Source organism: Cebus imitator, unplaced genomic scaffold, assembly GCF_001604975.1.
Source record: "Cebus imitator isolate Cc_AM_T3 unplaced genomic scaffold, Cebus_imitator-1.0 Scaffold261, whole genome shotgun sequence".
Classification (NCBI taxonomy): Eukaryota; Metazoa; Chordata; class Mammalia; order Primates; family Cebidae; genus Cebus; species Cebus imitator.
Genome location: NW_016107576.1, coordinates 4760806 through 4783129, shown reverse-complemented (window position 1 = coordinate 4783129; position 22324 = coordinate 4760806).

Sequence of the window (22324 nt, the reverse complement as noted above, 5' to 3'; positions counted from 1 at the left end):
TTTCACTTCTTTGTAATTCAGTGGCAAGGATTTTTGTCCCCAGGCATCAAATTAAATTTTTTTTTTTTTTACTGTAAGTAACACATACAAAATATAGACCTCTTTGTGTTATTTCTTTGTTTACCTGGCATAATATTCTCATATTATGTTCCCATCAAATCTTAAATCTTCTCCCTTTAAAGAACAAAACTTTCCCCACAATTTTTAAAGCAAGGTAACCCTTGTCACAATATTGGAGTTCAACACAATAATAGTATTATTCTCTGGCTGGTATTCATTTCTGTTAGAGGGTCTTCATGGCCTCCCTCCAACCCAAACTCAAGGCGACCAGCCCCCAAGCCCCTGCCTCCCCAATAATTTTGGCAACATGTGAACTGATATTTTATGGCTATTTAAAATAGGTACCAAATCATCATTCTTAAGTATTGTTTTAGTACAGTAATTCTTTGTTCTGCTTCGACATTTTAAATCTTTATATTTTCCCCCCTACATGGAGCAAGAAAATCGTCTGCATTCTTAATTAGTCTTCTTTAAACAAAATATCCTTTCATATGCACTAATAAAGACTAAGGAGCCTTCCCTTCTTGTTTAAATAACTGCTTGCTGTAGTATAAAATTGTAAGAGACACGATGCAGATCAAGTTGCGGGCTTGAAGTGGGGAAGAGGAACAAGCCGTGCCATAATAAGCAGATTTTAATGATTTACTATAAATCAGCATTTTTGCCCTGTCAGTGAGATTGAAGAGGCAGACAGCTCCTCACATGTCTGCCGAGCAAATGCCTTCCTGATGAATCATGTGCACTGAATCACTGATCACAACATTCAAACGGCACATCCAAATAATGAGGGAAACATATACACAGGCTCCCGATGGCTGCTCCAAGGCAGCAGGAATATATGTTTTTCTGTTGTGTGGTCGTTAAACCCCTCGCATTGATCCTCCGAGGACTGCAAGGTGGGTAATAGAAGTGTATATTACCCGGTTAACCGCTGATGCCCGAAACACAGACTGATCTCCATAAATGCTCTCCCCAACCCCCTAGACTTTTGATGAGAATCTAATCTGGTCTTGAGGAGAAGGGAGGAAAGCAAAAGAAAAAAATAAATAAATAAATAAAAGACAGGCTGTAATAATGAACCTGAACATAAAGAATGTGGCTGTAAAACCCAATAGAAATCGGAGCTAATTTCTGGGAGCTGCTTATTCTAATGCCCCCACCCGCCCCCCCCAGCCTCTGCCCCCGCGGTTTGCTTCCTCTGCCAATGCCTAATATTCCCCAGTGGTAGTGCTTCCGGTGGGCGGGATCATCCTGGGGAGAGGAGAGTCACTCTTCTTGCTGGAAGGACGCATTTGGAAACTGAGTATGGGGGACCCGCAACAGGACAGTGGTCCAGACAGCCAGGCCCCTGGAGCAGCCTCTGAGGCCATGGAGATGGACTTGAACTTGGAGATGTTCAGGAAGCCTTTCCAGCAAACCAGAGGCTTTCCCTGATGGCAGCCTTCAGGGCCTCACTCCTTTCCACCACCACAGCCCAACCTCGGCAGCTTTGTCTAGTGCTGCTTGCGTCTTGCTGTCTTTGCAACACTCATCTTCATGGACTGTGGCTTCCTCAGTTGCAATATCATTGTTTTAACTTTTTTGGAAACCCTTAAAATATCTTGCACATAGTACAGGCTTTGTCATCATCCACCCACCTCCATGAGTAATGAATGAATGAATGACAGCCACAGCGGCCAGGTATTGGCCAGTCACACTTAGCTGGCCCTCTAGGACACCTCACTCTCAGAGAAAACGAGGACGTCTTTGAGCCTAGGATGATCAGTTTCTCTTTGCCAGATCCTAACCTCATTCCCTCTGGTATCTGAAGCCCTGCTTTGCGGCTGGCTGGGAATCTACCAACCCTGGTCCCACCCATGGACTTACCTGGCTGTTCGACTGCTGTGGGGAAGATCTCCAAGGGAAGTCTCAACTCAAGCTGGAGAGGAAAAGAGGGCAGCCTCCAACACCAGAGCATTTCCAACTGCATTCCTGTATGCACCCCACATTCCTGGAACACAGATGGGGCCCTGCAGCCCCACACTCACTGCCTCTGGCTGGAATGCCCACTTCTCCCCTATTTAAATCTATGAATTGTTAAAAATAGAGCTCCCCTTTCTCCCTGCAGCCCTGTCTCCTCTAGTGCAACCAAAGTAATCTCTCCCTCCTCTAAGCCCCCATCATGCTTCAAATATTTCCTTTGTTCATTCATTCATTCAATTGATTAATTAATGCTTAGTAGAATATACCCTGTGTCACACCAAGAGATGCCTGGTCTCTTCTGGTAATGGTGAAAAGAAGATTGTCACCCTGTGGGGTGGCAGAGGCTGCATCGTCCATTCTTCAGAGTGTATCGAGCATTCGCTGTCTGCTAGGCACTGTTCTGGGCACGGCGGTACCCCAGTTGGGTCTGCACAGGTCCTTTCCAGGAGGCAACCAATCTGTGCTACGTTTGTCCTCAGTCAGAATCCTGCACTTAGAAGGGCCTCTCCCTGGTTTAATGCTCTAATGTCACCCTCGTGAAATTCATAACAATTTTTGAACAAGAGGGCCTGCATTTTCATTTTGTGAAACACTGTAACAGTCCTAGTTTCTACTTTGAAGGACTTGAATTCAGGGTGGGGGGTGGGAGCAAGATGAAAATAAACAAGTAAATGAATGAACAAGACATTTAAGATGCCTCTGTGTGATGGAACAAAGAGTTCAAGGAGGGCTACTTCACATGGGGAAATCAAGGCAGGCTGGAGTGAGGAGGAATTCCAACCATAAGCAGCATGAGATCAACCAGTTAATCCCGTGAACAAAATGAGCTATTCAACTCCGTGGGGTGCCTCGGTGACTGCTCAGCCTTTTATTCTGTTCCAGATGCTTGGACTGGTGGGCGCCTTCCTTGTCTCACCCTAGAGGGAGATTGTCAGGAGGTACAGGCCCCTGTGGACTCCTCTGCCAGCCAGACAGTCCAGACCATTAACTCCACTAGGAACAAGGAGAAACACCCCGGTGTGTTCACTCTGGAACCCTCTGGAACCCTCTGGAACAGAAACCTCACTTTCCTCCTCCTCCCCTGGCAGCCTCAGCCTCTAAGCTTCCTGGGTCTTCTCTGTTCCTCTGTCCACCTGACTTTGCCCAGTAATCTTCCGTAGGAGATGCATGGTCCTACAGACAGCCTGAGAGGCTCATGCCCAGGAGGAGCTCCGCCTCTGGGCCTAAGGTTTGGGGAAACAGCCCAGACCATCCAATGCTTGTGAATTTCCTCTTCCCCTCGGGTCTCCAGCCCCAGGCTCCATGTGGTATCTCAGAGCGCTCAGATGGGCTTGCATCACAGCCTTTCATGGCAGCATTCCTGGGCCGGGTAAGTCAGGTGTAAATTCTTTTACACAGGACTCGTGCTTCCTTTAGGTCTCTGGAGAGGATAGGAGTGTGGGGACTGGGGCCAGGGGTGTGCCCTCCCACAATGGCCACTCCCTGTCCTGTTCGGGTACCTCTCTTCCTGCCATCCGAGCCTCAGTCCAGCTGTCCCATGGAGAAGAGAGAGAACCAAACAACCCGTCATCTCACCCGGTGAGGAGGACTTGAGGTGACAAATTAGTGTGGCACCAAGCACAGAGGCTGGCACAGGAGACCCTTGTCACCTCCTCCAGGCTGTCTTCCATCAATAACAGTCTCCATCGTGGTGCCTGGTACTCCCACGGCAGTCATTGTTTCTCTGCTGTGGCAAACTCCTGATGAAATTCAACAGTTGGGACAAATGGGCTGGAAAGAATGCTCTCTGAGGGCAGAGACCTTAGGTGCCATAATGCTTACCTGGACGTGATACCCAGCAGGTGTGCAGGGAAAGGTCTGAGGAAGGGGATGGTGTGGCTCGCGTAGCGGCAGCACACAGGCTGTGTGGGCAGCGCCCAGGAAGGAGGTGTGTCAGTACGAGGGTTGACACCAAGTGCTGTGCAGTTGAAAGCCACAATGTAATTATCCACCCAGGAAAAAAGGGTCCCCTCCCACGGGACTGCCATCCACGAGAGGAGATGGAAAATAAACTCGTTCGAGGTCAATTTAAAGGTTAAATGGAGGTCAACGGGGCGGGGGGAACTGAGACCCTCCTTGTCGATGGGAGCAGTCTTGTCCACTCACTTAGGACTTTAACCTTTGGCTCTGACATTCATCTGAAAAAAAAAAAGCGTGAAGCAGATAATTGGGTATTAGTAGACATACCATTTTAGCCATCTTAGAAAATAAAAATTAAGAGTGATCGTGGATCCAGTGGCAGTTACTTTAGAAAGATAGTAACGTGTAATTCCCAGTTTCTCAGACTGTAACTTCTGCACTTACCACTAATTTCTCCACTGCTCCAATTGCAGTGTATACATTTAGTTTAGAATTTATCATCACCGTCTGTGTATATTACGGCAGCAGCATAATCCATCCTCATGAAGCTAATGCTCAGCATTAGGAAAATGGACTCCGTATGGAGCCTGCCAGGCTCTGGCCTCAACGTAGACCGGGTTGCAGGTTCCTGGGCCCCCACCCCTCCCACCCCGGAGTATATGTGGCATTATGTTTTGTGCATTCCCTCCAAACTGCACGGTCTGATTTCTGCAAGTTGCCGGTGTCCATTGTCTGTGGATGTAAAAATCAATGACCTACATAAGATTTTGATTTTGCACTGGGAATTGAGAGAGAGAGAGAGAGAAAGAAACAGAGAGAGAGAGAGAGAGAGATGAGATGAGATGCAAATGGAAAATAATGAAACAGTCATGTTAAGAAATATATTAGCATGTTGGACTCAAAAAATATATTTCCAAGAGGATATCAGTTTTTTTTCCAACAGGAACATATTTAATTTCATGGTCATTTGATTAAAACAGTTAATTGTATTAATGTGTTATTGAGCTGAAAGTGCTGGTCATTCCAGGGTGGACGTTCACTCGGGCGCAGAGAACAAAACCTCATAATTCCAGGGCTCTTTGGGAGCTGGTGGAACTAGGACCTGCTATTGAAACCTCTCAGTGGATGTTCAAGCCTTGTTTTTATTTTCTTAAAAGAGAGAGAGAGGAAAAAAAAGCCTCAAACTGCTGATTTCTGCAAAAAAATCTGCAAATGAACTGTTCTATTAGCACAGACATACCGAAGTCTTTAGAACCCCTCTCTTCAAAAGCATAATTAGGTATTTATTTCAGACATACTAACATCTTTGCAGTAGCTAATAAGATGCAACCCATTTGAATATTAATATAATAAATGATTAAATTAAACAGCAAGATTCAGACTCAGAAATAGCCTTTATAGGTCCCAGGGGGTCACTAAAACTGTTTCCATTTCTTCCTACAGTTAACATAGTGCAAGGGACAGGAATGCATAGAGCAATATTTGTCTTATGAAACGCGGAGTTTTATATGATGCTATTCAGTTTTATTACTCCACAGTTTGAATCTGGGGCCCAGAGTGAAGTCACCATGCTGTGGTCTGACAGCCCCTCTTCCTGTCTCACGGTTTGCTGGCATTCCAGAGATACTCCACTGTTTGCACTGCTTGGCAAAGTGTCTTCTCCGACAGTCTCCATACCGATAGGTACTCACGCAGCTGGGCACAAGGTAAACTCATAACACGATGAAAGGAAACAAAGACAAAACCTCAAAACCAACGGACTCTGCATACCGAACTGCCCAGGGTTTATTTTATGTGTCTACGTGGGTGTGTTTCTGGACTCCAGGGAGCGCAGCGTGTGTGGTGAAGGGAGGCGGGCTGGCTGAAAGGCCACACCCAAAGCTGGGGTGTGGGCTGAAGCCAGATGCACCAGGATGTGGACAGGCTCTTCATCTCTCAACTGGGAAGGACCCCCACCCACCCCTCCACGCGCACAGAAAAGAATAGGCAAAGTCCACAGTTATAATTGGCCATTATTCCAATAAAGGTGTTTCCCTTTTTAAATTAGTTCATGAAAACTGCACAGTCTCCAAATCCCATGAACCTGAGATGTGTTAATAAACATCTGGCCATGTTTTTTGCTTAATTAGCATTCTCCAGTTTGGACGGAAGTCTGTTTATGTAAAACAAAACACACACACACACACACACACACACACACACCCCACACACACACACAGATTCTGTTTTGTAAGCCACAGCCCCTCAGAAATCCAAAACCAGCCTCCCCTAATGGTCGGAGAGAGATTTGGGTCTTTCCATACTCCTATTTGTCAACTGAGCAGCAGCAGAAGAAAGATACTTGGATCTGCATGTCTAATTTTATTATGCAAGTCTCAGATTCAATATCTAATAACTTGATATAGTCGTGCTGTTTGAAAATATTCCCATTTTTGAAACAGACAATATTGAAGCTTGCAGGTCAGCTTGCATTCAATAGAAAACAACACAAACCAGCCTCCAGCATACCCAGAGTCCACATTATTACTATGCACAGCCAAAAATCTCCCAGCCCTATCTCTCTGAGGAGCAGCGTCGGCAGGGAGGTAATGGATAAGCCATAACCCAGCTTGGGAGACTCTACTGTCTAAATTAGATAAAAGAAAACTAGGAAGAAAACTCAAAGATAAGTGGTACAAAGTAAATCAAAACAAATCATCTTACCAAACTTTATTCACAACTGATACCATTTTTAGAAATTAAGGTCAGTTTTGTGGAACTAATAGGAAGTTATACCTATATATCTTGGACACCATGACAAAGCCGGGGTGGAAGATTTATACACCATAGTTGCAGATGCAGAAGAAAGATATGAGAGATCAAATGGAAGTGCGTGATAACAAATGAAAAATGGTCCCCGCAGCCCATAAATTAATTGAGAAAAGAAGGTTGTCATTATTGGAACATGCTTTAAAATAAGGTATGGAATCCAGATGGCTGAGGATAGATAAGCTCACAAAGTTTGAGTAATTGATGACTTAAAAATAAAACAAGATCTTGAAGAAATGAATCACATCAGACAAGTTAGAGGAGGAATATTATAAGAGAAAAGAAGAGATTAAAAAAAGCACAGAAAGCAAAAATGAACCCCACATCTCTGGAACCATTAAAGCCCAATGGAAGCATAAAAGAAAAGGCGACTTTATGGGGAGTCAAAAATGGGGGCGAGGGCAAGAAGCGGGGCAGGTCGGAGGCAGAGCTCTAAGCAGGCGGCTATGTTTCAGATGCCATTTCATAAACGTATTCAGCCTTTTTTGGGCTTTTCTGGTGCAAACATAGGCCTTTTCCTTTTCTTTTTTTTTTTTTTTTCTTTAAATGATATCTACATAGGGCTTCCCTAAGGTGGGCCACCAACGTGGCAAATAATACTTTTCTGCTGCTGCCTCTGAAGCTAATCCCCCACTAGAAAATTCAAAAACAATTTGTCTCTGGGGTACCTGTGTTGGGGGGCTCGGGGTGGCTGGCAGCTTGGGAATTTTCTTGGGGAGGTGAGGTTTGCCAAATGAGCAAACTCAATTGATTTTCTACAGGCAGAGTAGACCAGAACCTTCCCCGAGGAGAGGATGTCACCACCTAGTCAAGCCCATCTCTCTTCCTGCCCACTGCCGATGGGAAGCAGGCTCATGACTTCAGTCCCTTCTCCTGGAAATGGTGCTTCTGCTGTATGCAGATGCAAAATGAGTTCTAAAGGAACAGTAAATTCTCCCTCCCTTCTTCCTTCCCTTTTATCTTTCTTCTTTCCTTTTCCCTCCTTCCCTTCCTTCTTTGCCCCCCCTGCTCTTCTTCCTTTCTTTATCTCTTCCTCCCTCATCCTCTTTCCTGTTTTTCATACCTTTTTTCCTTCTTTACTCCCTCCCTCCCTTCCTCCTTTCTTCCTTCCTCCCTCCTTCCTTCCTCCCTCCTACCTTCTCCCTTCCTCTCTTCCTCCCTCCCTCCTTCCTTCCTCCTTCCCTTCCTTCCTGCCTTCCACCTGCCTTCTCTCTTCCTTTCCTGGCTTCTTTCTTCTGTTTCCTTCTTTTCCTTCTATTGTTTTTTTAACCAGAAGCTCTTTTTCCTCCTTTTCTGACCCTTCTTTCCCCATCTTTCTGATCACTACTTGTGCTACCATCTGTAATTTCCCCCATATCCCTGAAATACAGGAAATGGAAGCAGTGGTGCAGTGTATTCCATATTTATGACTTCTCAGTACATTAGAGCATCCGCTGGCTCTGGAGAGCCCCCGTCTGAGTGCAGCTTGGTGGAAATGCTCTCTGTGCAGCCAAAAGAGGCCGGCTGGGGCAGGGGAAGCCTCGGAAGTATGCTAATCATGCCTCTCAAAGGCTTCCCATTAGGGCTCTACTTGGTCCTGTTTTGAAAATGCCTTTTTCCCTCTGCTTCGCTCCTTTACACACACATATATATTTGCCCTCAAAGCCAGATATTTGCGGCTCACACTAAGAGAGTATTATGAATATTCCAAATGCAAAGATAGCTCTGGGACAGGACGTCAGGCACAGAGGATGGCATGGGTGTACACAGCCCCTTTATTTCCCCGGTGAGGAGGCAGGCTGCGTTATCACAATGCTCTCCTCCACACCATACCTCAGTCCCTCACATTAAACTCCTTGGCAATTGATCACTGATGACAAAAAATATACGTACAGCTGTAGAATTCCACTGCTGCCACAAGTGTACAACCGCAGACTACCTTTCCATGCTAAGGAACATGCAAGTGTGTGATGCATGTGTGCACAGGCATTTGTGTGAGTGTGAGTGCCTGTGTGCTGGAACAAAACATGTGCCATGGTGGCAATATAAAGGCAAAGTTTAAAAAGTCTCTCATCACCGTTCCCTCTCGCCTTATTAAGGTGCATTAATCTCCAAAGCGAGACACACGCAGGATAAACCAAAATATGACCCTAAGTGCTGAAGGCAAGCCAACGGACTTGGAAATAATCTGAAGACAGAAATATATAGGCAGCAAACATTTCAAGAGAAGGAGACTTGCCAGGAGGATTGATTTGAATACTCTGCCTGGAGATTTATTTTGCCTTATTGTCACAAGAGGCAATGCCCTGCCCCCAGCCACCCCCTCCCGACAGGCAGTGAAGGAGATGGCATAAAAACCTCTTTGACCGTGTGGCGATGGCTATGTCTTAGTAGAGGCTAAAAATGGATGAGAAGTATCGAAGAAATGAACTTCTGCGGTTTTCAAAAAATGGTTCAGAATAGATGAGCCAACTCCTTTACATGTTCAAAAGAAAGAGGGAACAATTTTGTGAAATGCTAAGGCAGTGCAAAGTGAATGTTAAATAGTTTTTATCCACCAAAAAAAAAAAAATAGACTTATTCAAATGCATGTCTTGCTTGTCTTTAACTAAAGTGAAATTTCTTAAATCCAGCTGTAGTCTTATGGGTGGTGGGAGGTGGTGGCGGCGGAGGGGGGCAGCGGAAGCACAGAACGCCTTCCCTGAGCTGAACATGGTGTCATTTTAGAAGCAGAGGCACACAAGCTATTGATTTTTTTTTAATACAAATTTGGCAGATTTCACATGATCCATTACATTTCTCAGGACGGTTAAGATGCAGCTTGCATGATTTATTCAGAATAAGGTCCATTTTTAGCGATATTTAAGTCTCCTATTTGTTATTTAACATGTGTTTAATGTTTTCTGCCCCTGCTGTGCACAGCTGCAAGCTGCTATTTTTTGGCAATTTTTGTGACTGGGAAGTGATTTGTGTCTTTGCAATCTCACCTTTCTATTCTGTGGCCTGCTGTTTTGATTTGTTCCTAAACTTTGAAAAATAAGTTCTTCTGTGTCGCGACCTCTGCTTCACTTTGCTGGGCAAACAGGAAAGCTTAAAGGGTACAACCAACCATGACAGCCCTCTTACAGGGCTTTTAGAGCCACATCACAGGGAACTGAAATTTCAGGAAATTTTTCATTTAAAAAAATGCCAAGTTTTCCCATCCCAGCCCCTCAGAATGGATTGAAGCTAGCGATTTGGAAAAACGTCCGTCCTCCAGTGAGAATGTCTGTCATGATTTCATTTGATGCTGACGTGACTCTGCAGGGCTTAGCCAGGTAGGAACCAATGTGGTCCCTGTCACCTATGGAGGGGAAAAGACAGCGCCCCACACTCCACACTCCACAGCTGTTTTAGAAAACACACTCCAGGATTCCGGAAGCACGTGCCTCAGCAAAACGCTTACTGTAACTGCCTCTCTGAATCCATTCTTCCCTGAAGGACGGTGTGCCACTCGGGGCTGCCTCTCTGGTGCCAGGTCAAAGATGCACCTTGCGCCCTTCTCTCCCTCTGCACACCTGCCCACCCCAACACAGGAAGTCAGTGACAGGCACACATTTGGAAGAACAGAGCATCAGGCTTGGACAAAGAGTAGTCCTACGGGCCTGGTTTGGACCTCTCCTATGTAAGTAAAAGGTCTGCGCTTACCGGATTCCGTCAAACACGACAATGACACTGAGTGGCCTGGTGATTTATTCTTCCAAAGCCCAAACGATCCTGCTTAATATTGCTTGATGTGTGCTAACCTTCCCTTTACAGGGCCCACAATTGAAAGCCATGTTGCCGTGGTTTAATCCTGGCCTCTTACTTATCTAAAACACACTCTCTGACTGTGCTGTGAAAATTGAATCTTTTCCCCACAATCTTACTGACATGAAAAATATATAATACAGTAAATGATTAATGCAGTTATAAACTATACCTGAGATAAGATTTAAGTATTCATATTTCTATCATGTTAATACAACACGATAAACCCATGAAGCAAACTTGACCGGGGCATTTGTTATTCTGTCCAGCGTTCAATTATTCTTTGTCCAAATACAATTTAGGGGCTTGCTGTAATGCAGTCACTTGGTGAACACATTATGTGCTTCTGGGAGATAATAAGCTACCTCAATGGTCAGCCGAGGAGACCCGCTCCACAGAGAGCCCTACCAAACACCCAGAAATATGAAGACAGATCTCTTGGGCCCTGGGCCGGGGGACAGGCCTCCCGAAAACCTCATTTGCACCAGTATGCCAAGCTTGCTTCATTCACCCTTCCTCCCTTTTATAAGAGTCTCCCGTTAAAGGAAAACTTATTTGCCGTAATCAAAAGGAAGCTTGGCAATAGGTGAAACTGCTTAAAAGCTGCCTTCGCCTAATGCTAAATATCGTTTTTTTATCTGTGACTATAGAGAAGCCATTTCTTTGTTGGCTCTAAATGGCCTCCATTCCTTCGTTGTGCAAAGTGCTCACATGCGCCAATGTGCCATTTACCACCCACCTCATTATTTTTATACTTCCGATGATGTCGATTTTGATTTCCAAATGCCAGCCATTTATAGCTCATTCTAAAACACACACACAAAAAAAATTAAGTGATTCACAATCTCTGCCATTAGCTGGGCTTTGAGGGCCTCTAAGTTGGGGACAAGCAGGACAGCACAGTGTCCACGTACCTGCGTGAGGCATCCCAGGTCTGTTCCTCATTAGCTAAGAGACCCTGAAGAAGTTTCTTTGGCCCTGTAAGTCTTGGTTTCCTGCCTAGGAAGGTAGAATGGTGTTTTCTGCCCCTTAGGTTTGAAAGGCAATCACTAACAGTATGCGGCATGCACCACGCTCTCCATAAATGTTAACAATCGCTGTATGGTCATTATTTCCTGGCTTCTCACTGCAACAAAGGAGCTGTCTGTGGACAACAGGCTCATTCTCAACACTATCTGTTCAAAGCTGGACAGGAGGGACTCACGGTGCCACATCTTGCTTCATGGGCTCTAGAAATTGCGGTTGCTTTGAGAGATGCTTTCTGCCCTTGGTATTCTGACTTCAGTGCCTGGGAGGAGATGCACCTCTAAGGTCCCTGGGGACAGGCAAGTCAAGCTACATTTCTTAGGAGGCTCGCTCAGTACCCAGCACAGGTGGAGCTCGGTGTGGACGTGAACTCTAAGGTGTTGGAAATGCAAATAGGTGTGATATAGTGTGTATACAATCTTTCTGGGAGTGTCTGCACACAAGTCCTATGATCCCTTTTTACTTATTTGATTTCATTTTATGTTTTGGATTTTTCTCTTTTTAGAGACAGGGTCTCACTCTGTCGCCCGGGTTGGGGTACACTGGTGCAATCATAGCTCACTGCAGCTCTCACCTCCAGAGCTCAAACAATCCTCCCACCAAAGCTTCCCAAGTAGCTGGGACTACAGGTGTACAACACCACACCCAGCTAATATTTCAAATTTTTATAGAGACGTGGTCTCACTATGTTGCCCAGGCTGATCTCGAACTCCTGGCTCAAGTGATCCTGCAATCTCAGCCTCCCAACTTTCTGGAATTACAGGTGTGAGCCACCAGGCTAAGCCTAAATCACTTTTAGTTATGACCCATCTGTAACAAAGCTGAGTCCCCAAGTACTGACAGAGAGCTCACCTGAGCAGGCATTCAGCGTTCTTCAAAATCAATACCAGGAGTATAGGATAACTCACTGTTTTCTGAATCTCTCTCCAAAGTCGAGCCCTCTGGGGTGGGAACTGGGGAAGTCCATCCCTCACATTTGCCACAGAGTGGACAAGTTGTGAGGAGAAAGGGACCTCTGTGCTTGTTTGGGGCCAGGATGAGATGGTCCATTGGACTGGCTCCTGGTGGCCAGAGAGAAACAAGAAACCAGCCAGTCTCCTGGTCTAGGGACAGGAAGAGATGTTGGGAGAGAAGACAAGAAGGTTATTTGCTAGACTGAATAAGCCCTATCAGTGCTGGACTGCAATTACCTTAGGGTGGAGATTGGGAGGTGGAGACTGTCTTCACGCCTACTCTGTAGAAACTGACGTGTTAATGATTGCATTATAAAGCTTCATGAAGTCAGGTATTTCTACGACTGCTTTTCTAAAACAAAACAGCCTTATGCATGGAGCCCTGGCCCCAAACTACTTTTTGTCCAAGGCTGATACTCTGTTCTTCCAAATGTGTGTCTGTCGCTGACTTCCTGTGTTGGGCTGGGCAGGTGTGCAGGGGGGAGAAGGGCGCATGGGGCATCTTTGACCTGGCACCAGAGAGGCAGCCCTGAGTGGCACACCGTCCTTCAGGGAAGAATGGATTCAGGGAGGCAGTTACAGTAAGCGTTTTGCTGAGGCACGTGCTTCCAGAATCCTAGAGTGTGTTTTCTAAATCAGTTGTGGAGTGTGGAGTGTGGGGCGCTGCCTTTTTCCCTCCATAGGTGACAGGGACCACATTGGTTCCTACATGGCTAAGCCCTGCAGAGTCACATCAGCATCAAATGAAATCCCGACAGACATTCTCACTGGAGGACGGACGTTTTTCCAAATCACTGATGGGCTGGGATGGGAAAACTTGGCATTTTTTTAAATGAAAAATTTCCTGAAATTTCAGTTCCCAGTGATGGATGCTCTCAGTGAATACTAGCTTTTGTCGGAGTGAATTTCTTTCTTTCAATTGCAGGGTCAGAAATGTGTACTTTGGAAATATTGGGAATGACGTACCTGGCATCACCCTTGAATGTTCAGTATTAAGGAGGGCTCCACAGGGAAGGGTCGGAGCCCAGCCCTCCTCCAGCTGCTCGCTCTCCACTCCTCCAGGCCAGCAACCTGCACATGGCCCTCAGTCTGGAGTTCTCTTTTCTTTGCCCAGACCTGGGAAGAAACAGTCCTGTGTTTTCATTCTATGAGGGTGTGTGGCTATTCCCATAGGAGGGGTGGCCTTGGTGTGGGTTGCTGGCTTGGGCAAGACAGCCCTCCATCCCCCCAAATATCCCCTTTCTGCTCTTAGGTTTTGAAACATCTTTATCAAGGAAAGATATGTTTTGCTTTTTAAAATGATGTTAGTTTCGAAAACAATTCCTTCACCAAAATTGAAAGGAGATTTTCTCCTAAGAGTGTTTTTAGGAGGAGAAAGAGGAAAGCTATAAATCCCAGGAAGCTGCCATATTCCCAGCAGCAGTAAATATTTGCTTCATAAATGAATAAATGACTCTGGGCATCTGGCAAGAATGGGTGCCACAGGTCCTGAGAAGGAACCTCCCAGAGGCCATGTGTCTCCTTTCCTACCTCCAGCAATGGGCAGAGTGAAGGCATGGAAGAGGAATTTCATAAATGTTTGCTGAATGGAACTGAAGAAAAGGAAAGTCTAGCATGGAAAAGTCCATTTTGCTGACTTCATAAATTGATGCAGGTCTCTTGATGTCAGCCCCCCAAATACTTCCCCATCCTTGGACACATTGGCTCTGTCTTCATGCCGTGGTCATGATATTGTCACTGCCTTTTTCTTGTTCTGACTCTTCCGACATGGTCTGCCTTGCTGTCAAGATTCTTCTCATGTTCATTGATTCCTTTAACTTGCATTGCATCTTCTCCTCAGTTCCTCAGTTGATAACTTTTAAACCTGAATATCCATATTTCCCATGGTTACCTCATGGACACAGGCTGGGACCACTCCCCAAAGCCATCTAGAAAGACGACCTTTTCTCCCTTCTCCATCTTTACAGCAAACCATCAACCCGATGTTAAGGAAAGGTACAACCGTCAGAACATGATAGCAAATAACATAAGTGTAAAATTGTCTTGTGACCCAACCATCCTGGCTTGTCCGTGACCGTCCCAGCTTAGCACTGGAAGTCCCTTGTCCCTGGGAAACCCTTAGTTCCAGGCAAACCTGGAGGGTTGTTCAGCCTGCACAGCAATACCATGTCCAGCAGTTTACTCCAAAGAAATAGCCATAGATGTGTGTCAAGACTTAGCCACAAGGCTTTTGCCACAGCGTTATTTAAAACATGAAAACACTGCGAATGAGCTAAAATCCAACAACAAAGCAGCAGCTAAGAACGATTACGTCACTGCCATACAGTAGGCCACTCTGCTGCCATGACAATGGACATGCTGGAGGAAGGTGGGGAGACCTGGAGAAGATGGAGAGGGTGGTATATTATGGAAACATAAATGATGCAGACTCAGGTGAATGTGCATGCGTGCTACATATACTTAGCGCTTCGGGCTCTGGAGCTAATCCAGCTAATTCAACACTGGCTTTGCCATTTACTAGCTATATAATAGAGAGTAAATTATTTAATTCTTCCATGCCTCAGTTTCTTCATCTGTGAATATGGTTAACAACAGCACCTGGCCGGGTGCAGTGCCTCACGCCTGTAATCCCAGCCCTTTGTAAGGCCGAGGCGGGTGGATCACCTGAGGTCGGGAGTTCGAGACCAGCCTGACCAACATGGAGAAACCCCATCTCTACTAAAAATACACAATTAGCCAGGCATGGTGGCACATGCCTATAATTCCAGCTACTCAGGAGGCTGAGACAGGAGAATCGCTTGAACCCGGGAGGCAGAGATTGCGGTGAGCAGAGATCACACCGTTTCACTCCAGCCTAGGCAACAAGAGCGAAGCAAAAATCCGTTTCAAAAAAAGAAAAGAAAACAGCACCTACTTTATCAGGCAATAGTGAGGATTTCATAGGTTCCTATACACAAAGCACTGGGAACAAAGACCAGCTGATAGAGTTTGGATATTTGTTGTTGCCTGTATTAGCCTATTCTCACACTGCTATAAAGAAATACCTGGGACGGGTAGTTTAAAAGGAAAAGAGGTTAATGTGGCTCATGATCCCACAGGCTGTACAGGAAGCATGATGCTGGCATCTGCTCAGCTTCTTGGGAGACTTCAGGAAATGTATAGTTATGGTGGAGGGCAAGAGTGGAGTGAGCACTTCATATGACCGGGTCAGGAGGAAGAGAGAAAAAGAGGAAGCGCCACGCAATTTTAGACAACCGGATCTCACAAGAACTCACTGACACAATGACAACACGAACGGGGATGGTGCTAAATCATTTAAGAGAAACCCCTGCCATGCAGGTGGTGGACCACCTGAGGTCGGGAGTTCGAGACCATCTTGGCCAACATGGTGAAACCCCATCTCTACTAAAAATACAAAATTAGCTGGGGGTGATGGCACATGCCTGTAATCTCAGCTACTCAGGAGGCTGAGGCAGGAGAATAGCTTGAACCGAGGAGGCAGAGGTTGCAGTGAGCCAAGATTGTGCCATTGCACTCTAGCCTAGGCAAAAAGAGCGAGACTCCGTCTCAAAAAAAAGGAAAAACCCCTGCCATGATCCAATCACCTCCCAGTAGGCCCCACCTTCAGCATTGCAGCATTGAGGATTACAATTAAACATGAGATTTGGGCGAGGACACAGATCCAAGCCATATCACTGCCCAAATCTCATGTTGAAATATAACTCCAGTGCTGGAGGTGGAGTCTGGTGGGAAGTATTTGGATTATGGGGGTGGATGTCTCATAAATGCCTTGAGCCATCCTCTTGATGGTGAGTGAGCTCTTGCTCTGAGTTCATAGGAGAACTGGTGGTCTAAAAGTATATGACACCTCTCTCACACACACTCTTTCTCTCGTTCCTGCTCTTGCATGTGAGACACCTTCTCCCCCTTCACCTTCCACCAGAGCTTCCTGAGTCCTCAACCAAAACTGAGCAGATGCTGGTTTCATGCTTGTATAGCCTACAGAACCATGAGCCAATTAAACCTCTTTCCTTTACAAATTACCCAGACTCAAGTATTTATTTAGAGCAATGCAAGAACAGCCTAACACACCAGCACAGAGTAGGCACTCAACAAACATTTGCTGCTGCTGCTGGTAGTGGTAGTGGTGGAGGAGGAAATGGTTATTGAGCCCGTGCCACGTGTCAGGCTTGAGGCTAAGCCCTTGTTGTGACTTTCTTAATTTAATTCCCACGGAGTCCCCATAATCCAGCTCCAAGAGTTGCCAAAGCTCCCGCACTGGCAAACTGTGAGCCCTGATTCAGGCACAGGCCCTTGAAGTCATTACTGAGAGCACCTGGCTGTGCATTGGTGAGTAACACGTGACAGTTGTCATCATCCATGCACAAGCTAACTTGGCCCTGGACAGGAGCATAACTGCTTGTCAGAATCTCATCTCTGCTGAGAGTCATTAACTTTAAGGCAGCACAGAAGAGAGCCACCTGACACTCAGATCTGTGGCTGTCAATTACAATGCCTTTAGAAAGATGCTACCATGATTCACAATGGACCCAACATGTTCTTGTGGACAAAGAAGACTGAACGTCACATGCTGGACAAAGGTGGTGGAAACTGCCAGATTCCCAGTAATAGGCCAAGGAATTCCAGAGTTAGGAGAGTTCCAGGTGTCAAACTCATGAAGGACTTTCTCTCAGATATTAAACATCCATCTGCCTAAAGCCTCCAACTGACTTTCAAGAGAAGACCCTTATCTTCAAAGAAGACATGACTGAATTAAGAGGAAGAAAGGTTATTCGGAAGTTTAATCAAATAGGAAATGCAGACCAATACCTAATATTCTTTGATGTGCTTCAAAGATAGGCTGTCAATCATAAAAGTGTTTGAAGATATTGCAATCAAGATTACAAATGTGGGATTTGGAGAGACAGGAGCTCCTGGGAAGTGGAGCATCACTGCTCATGGCCAAGAGTAATTGGACATAAAGAAAGCATAGATTCAACTTTTGATAACTTTAATTGTGATTTAGAAAAACCAAGCAGGATGAAATTGAATGGATAAATGAACATCTTATTGGGGGCTGAAAACATTTTTCTGTTCAATTCATTACTGTCACCCCATTCCCAAATAAAGAAGCTATGATGTTCTTATGACTAATGGTGTTATAATGTTTAGGAAAGAAGAAAAGAAGGAAAGAAGGAGTGTGTGTGTGTGTGTGTGTGTGTGTGTGTGTGTGTGTGTGTGTGTGTGTGTAATATATATAATACTATGTTGTGTTATATATTTCTTTTTTTTTTTTTTTTTTGAGACGGAGTTTCGCTCTTGTTACCCAGGCTGGAGTGCAATAGCGCGATCTCGGCTCACCGCAACCTCCGCCTCCTGGGTTCAGGCAATTCTCCTGCCTCAGCCTCCTGAGTAGCTGGGATTACAGGCACGCACCACCATGCCCAGCTAATTTTTTGTATTTTTAGTAGAGACGGGGTTTCACCATGTTGACCAGGATGGTCTCGATCTCTTGACCTCGTGATCCACCCGCCTCGGCCTCCCAAAGTGCTGGAATTACAGGCGTGAGCCACCGCGCCAGGCCTGCTATATTTCTTAATTATATATTATTCTATCCATTATATATCTCTCTCAAAAGATTCATAATAATAATGATAATTATATTTGGGCAGTGAGGTCATAGATGTTTTCAAATTTTTCCTTGTATCCTTCAACTGAATTTTCTACATCATCCTCAATGACAATGCCCAATTTCAGTAATAAGAAAACTCACACCGAAGAATACAGAAATATCTGACACCAAACCTATGCAGTCCAAAGCTGTCTGCTTTCTAGTTTCTGCTAAGCCCAACTTGCACCTTCGAAACACCATTCCTGTTACATGCATGCAGTAATGTTTCATCAAAATTGCATTTGGAATCACATCCCTGGACAGTGGGTTGTCAGAGATTAAGATGGGTGCCTCTAAATTCTGGGGGACGGGCTACCTATTGAGCCGTAGGTATTGCCTGCATTTTGTTACCCATGGTGACAGCTGCCAATGTGTGAGTGAATGTGAAATGTCAAGTTCTCTGGCACCATTCCTGGAAGAATCTGTAATTTACTGGCTTCATCATGTCACTGTCTGAAGTATTGCCTGGGAGATAGGCTATGACCCACCCTGGATCTTGGCCCAGCTTACGTTAGGGTTCTCTGAAGGCCACTTTCCCATGAGGGTCCTTTGGTGGGAGCCCTTCCCACTCATTTTCCTTTTGGTTCAAATTTATCCTGGGGAAGAATGGGGTCTCTGGCAACTTCTTATTTTTTTTTTCCTGCCTGTATTTCTGGGTGAAGTCCCATGGAGGCACCAAGTGTGGAGCGGGGGATGCTGCTCGCCCCGTCTTATTTTAAACCATAATAAGGTGGCAGGAGCCTTCAGCGATCAGGAGGGAAGAGACAACCGGGGAGTGGCAGGAGTGAGCAGAGCTGACTCCAAAACGGCTTTGGTATTTGCTGGAGGCCTCACAGAGACGATGCCTGCCAGTTCCGTTTTTATTTTTTATTTTTTAATACCAATTCAGTCAACACAAGCTAGGCAGTGTGTGGATCACTTTTTTTTGTAATTGCTGCAAATGAAATGCATAATTAAATGCCATAAATTAAAAACTGACACTGGATGATCTCACTATGTCTGATCCAACAAAACAACTCACCCCGAAATGTGGAGAAAGCAGAAGGCTTCCTTCATCCTTGCGCATTCTAGCCTCTGTGGAGGACACGCACGCCTGCAAATCTATAGATCAGGAAAGGTCGTCAGTCCTCCCACCCCTGAAAATAGCGATGCACTGAATTCCCGAGTGCTCTGTGGCCGGCAGCGTGCACGTAGGAAAATTGCATGCTATGGATACTCTCCTCTTATGCAAAGATTCACTCTAGTCAGACAAAAGTGACTAGTCCACGTGGTCAAACAACGAGACAATGAAACGACAGGAGAATGGAAGATAGAGATGGGCATGGAGTAAGGCGTGAATTCAAGTCTAGGTAGACACCGAGTCTGAACCCATGGGATTCATACCGATTAGTGCAGTTCCAGTTTGAATAACTGGCTAAGCCAAAAGTGGCCAGACTCATCTCGTTGTTAAATGGAATGAAGGACATTGAGGTTGAAGCAAGATCAGCCCTGATCTCTCTCTTAAACGCCAAACTCAAAGTTTTATCAGTTGCATCCCTCTCTTTGCATGATCAGGCAACACCTTAGTCAACATGGTCATGACAAATACCATTGGCTCCTGGCTTGGTTGATGGACGAAAGAAACCACAGTGTCTCCCTGAGCCCTCTGGTACCTACCCACCCTCCACTACAAGCTCACGCCATCCATGGCATTCAGTGGGCCTGCTGTTGTCTGCTCTTTTTGCCATCTTGCCTCTGATGTTTCTCCTTTCCTGTGTGCCCTCCACCATGACACCACCAGAGATGGCTGTCTAAACGTGGGTTGGCACATTCCACCTTCTTCCTTGGAAATGCTTACTAACTCTCCCCCGGCTATAGGATAAATTCCAAACATGTCAACGTGCCCTTCAGGACCTTCTTGATCCTTCGACCTAGTAATGGTCAAGCCTGATGCGACAGCACCTTCCAAAGACCTGACCCCAGCCAGGAGAGAGAACTTGCCTTTGAATGGGCCATTCTCCCGGGCCTCCCAAAGTGTTGGGATTACAGGCGTGAACCAGTGTGCCCAGCCAGGTACTAATATATTCTTAATAAATCATTCCTGATGATTAAGATGGCAAGAAAGGTGATCTTTTTCCAGAGCTTAACATCCACAGTTAGCCAACTCAGGAAATAGCATACATTTACTTTCCCAATACGATCTTATGAGACCATTGTGGTACATGCTATCTGCGTTTGATAGAAACATTGCTATACTATGCAAAACGTTAATAAATCTAGAACATAATTATATGTGCCAGACTTTAAAACAACTGGCAGTGAAGTAGGCTTGTTCACACCAGCATCGCCACAAATGCAAGTGATGCCTTGTGCTACAACCTTAGGATGGCTATGATGTCACCAGGAGATAGGAATTTTTCAGTCCCATTGTCATCTTATAAGACTATCATAGTACATATAGTACATGGTGTCTGACATTGACTGAAATGTTGCTATGTAGGACATCAGCAACTCAGACAGGAAAAAGCTATAATTCCCGAGAGCAGTACCAAGTAACCGAGGTCATCTTCCAAAATCAAAACAAAGCACCTGGGCATTTTCCTCCCCTCTCTTCCCTGCTTACCTGGCCCAGACAGGCTGCTGCAAACCCTTAGTCTTCAGAGAAACTTAAAGCTTCAGTCTGGTTCTGTCAATCACGGGCCTTTTGAAAAGATTCAAATTCATTAGGAAGGGGAAGAAAAGCCTTTAAGAAAATGTTGTCAGAAAGAATCAATCAGTTTAAACATTTAAAAGTAAAATGTGCGACAGTTAGTCTCTGTGGGAAGGTTTTCATATTGCAGGGCGTTCCCTCCTGGAGCCCCACATTCTGAGGTTTCCTTCTGAGGCTGGGCTGCTCTTGGGGCGAAGGCAGGGCAGGAGGCAGCAGCAGCGTGTGAGCTGGGGGTGCTGAGGCTGAGTGAGAAGTGGCAGTGTCATTCTCTAGCACATCTCACACTGATATAAAGAGATGACATGCTTTCAGGTTCTTTATCAGTCATGGTAGAACATAATGATCACCTGATCTTGTTTTCTGGCTGGCATTGGAGTATCCTATTCATTCCTCTTTTTGTTTCTTTATTAGAGACATGGTCTCCCTCTGTTGCCCAGACTGGAGTACAGTGGTAATGTCAGATCAGACCTCACTGCAGCCTTGAACTCCTGTACTCAAGGGACCCTTCCACCTCAGCATCCTGATTAGCTGGGACTACAAGTGTGTGAGACCATGCCCATCTAATTTTTTATAGAGAGGAGGGTCTCACTGTGTTGCCCAGGCTGGTGTCGAACTCCTGGCCTCAAGTGATCCTCTTGCCTCAGCCTCTCAAAGTGCTGGGATTAAAGGTACGAGTCACCGCGTCCAGTCTCTACTAATTCTTCTTGAAAAGAGGGAAGAAAGAGAGAAAGGAGGAAGGAAAGAAGAAAAGAAGGGAGGGACGGAAGGAAGAAAGAAGGGAACAAGGCAAATAAGAAAGGAGATGGAAGAGAGGGAGGGAGGCGGTGAGGAAGGGAGGAGGAGAGGAGGGAGGGAGGGAGGGAGGAAGGGGAGGGACAGCGACCTTCATCCATTTGCACATGATGGTGTTACAGGCTCCCCACTTTGTGCCACCTGCTTCCACAGTGGCTCTCCGAGCTAGTTACCTTTGGCTTCATTTTTGTGGTGCAGAGATGTTAAAGAACTTGCTTAAGCACATGCGGCTAGACTGAAGGCATACTCAGAATCCACTCTTTTAACACATTTTTTTAAATGCAAAAAGGGAGAAATAAAGACAAGTAAAAGTGAAAATACTTTCACCAACCACGAGGTATCATTCCAGATACAATGGGGCACAACAGACCACCTTTGGAATAGAGTTTGCAGGTGGGGGTGGGGATGAAGTGGGTGAGAGAGGGATGTTTGGAGAGAAGAGGGGGGCTGAGGATTCTACCTGACACCTTGGTCACTGGGTCAACATCCAAAGGATCTCTAGGATGGCTCTTCTTGAGTGAAAATTAGTTAATAAATCCAGTTGCATACAATTTTAAGTAAAGTGACAATTTCTTGAAACATCAGAGTAAAACCCAACCAATAGAGTTTAAAAAAAAGAAAACTGTAAGTGGTTTCTTCTATTGGTCTCTCAGGAACTCAAGTCTTCACTCGTTGGCAAACCAAATAGCTGTCTGC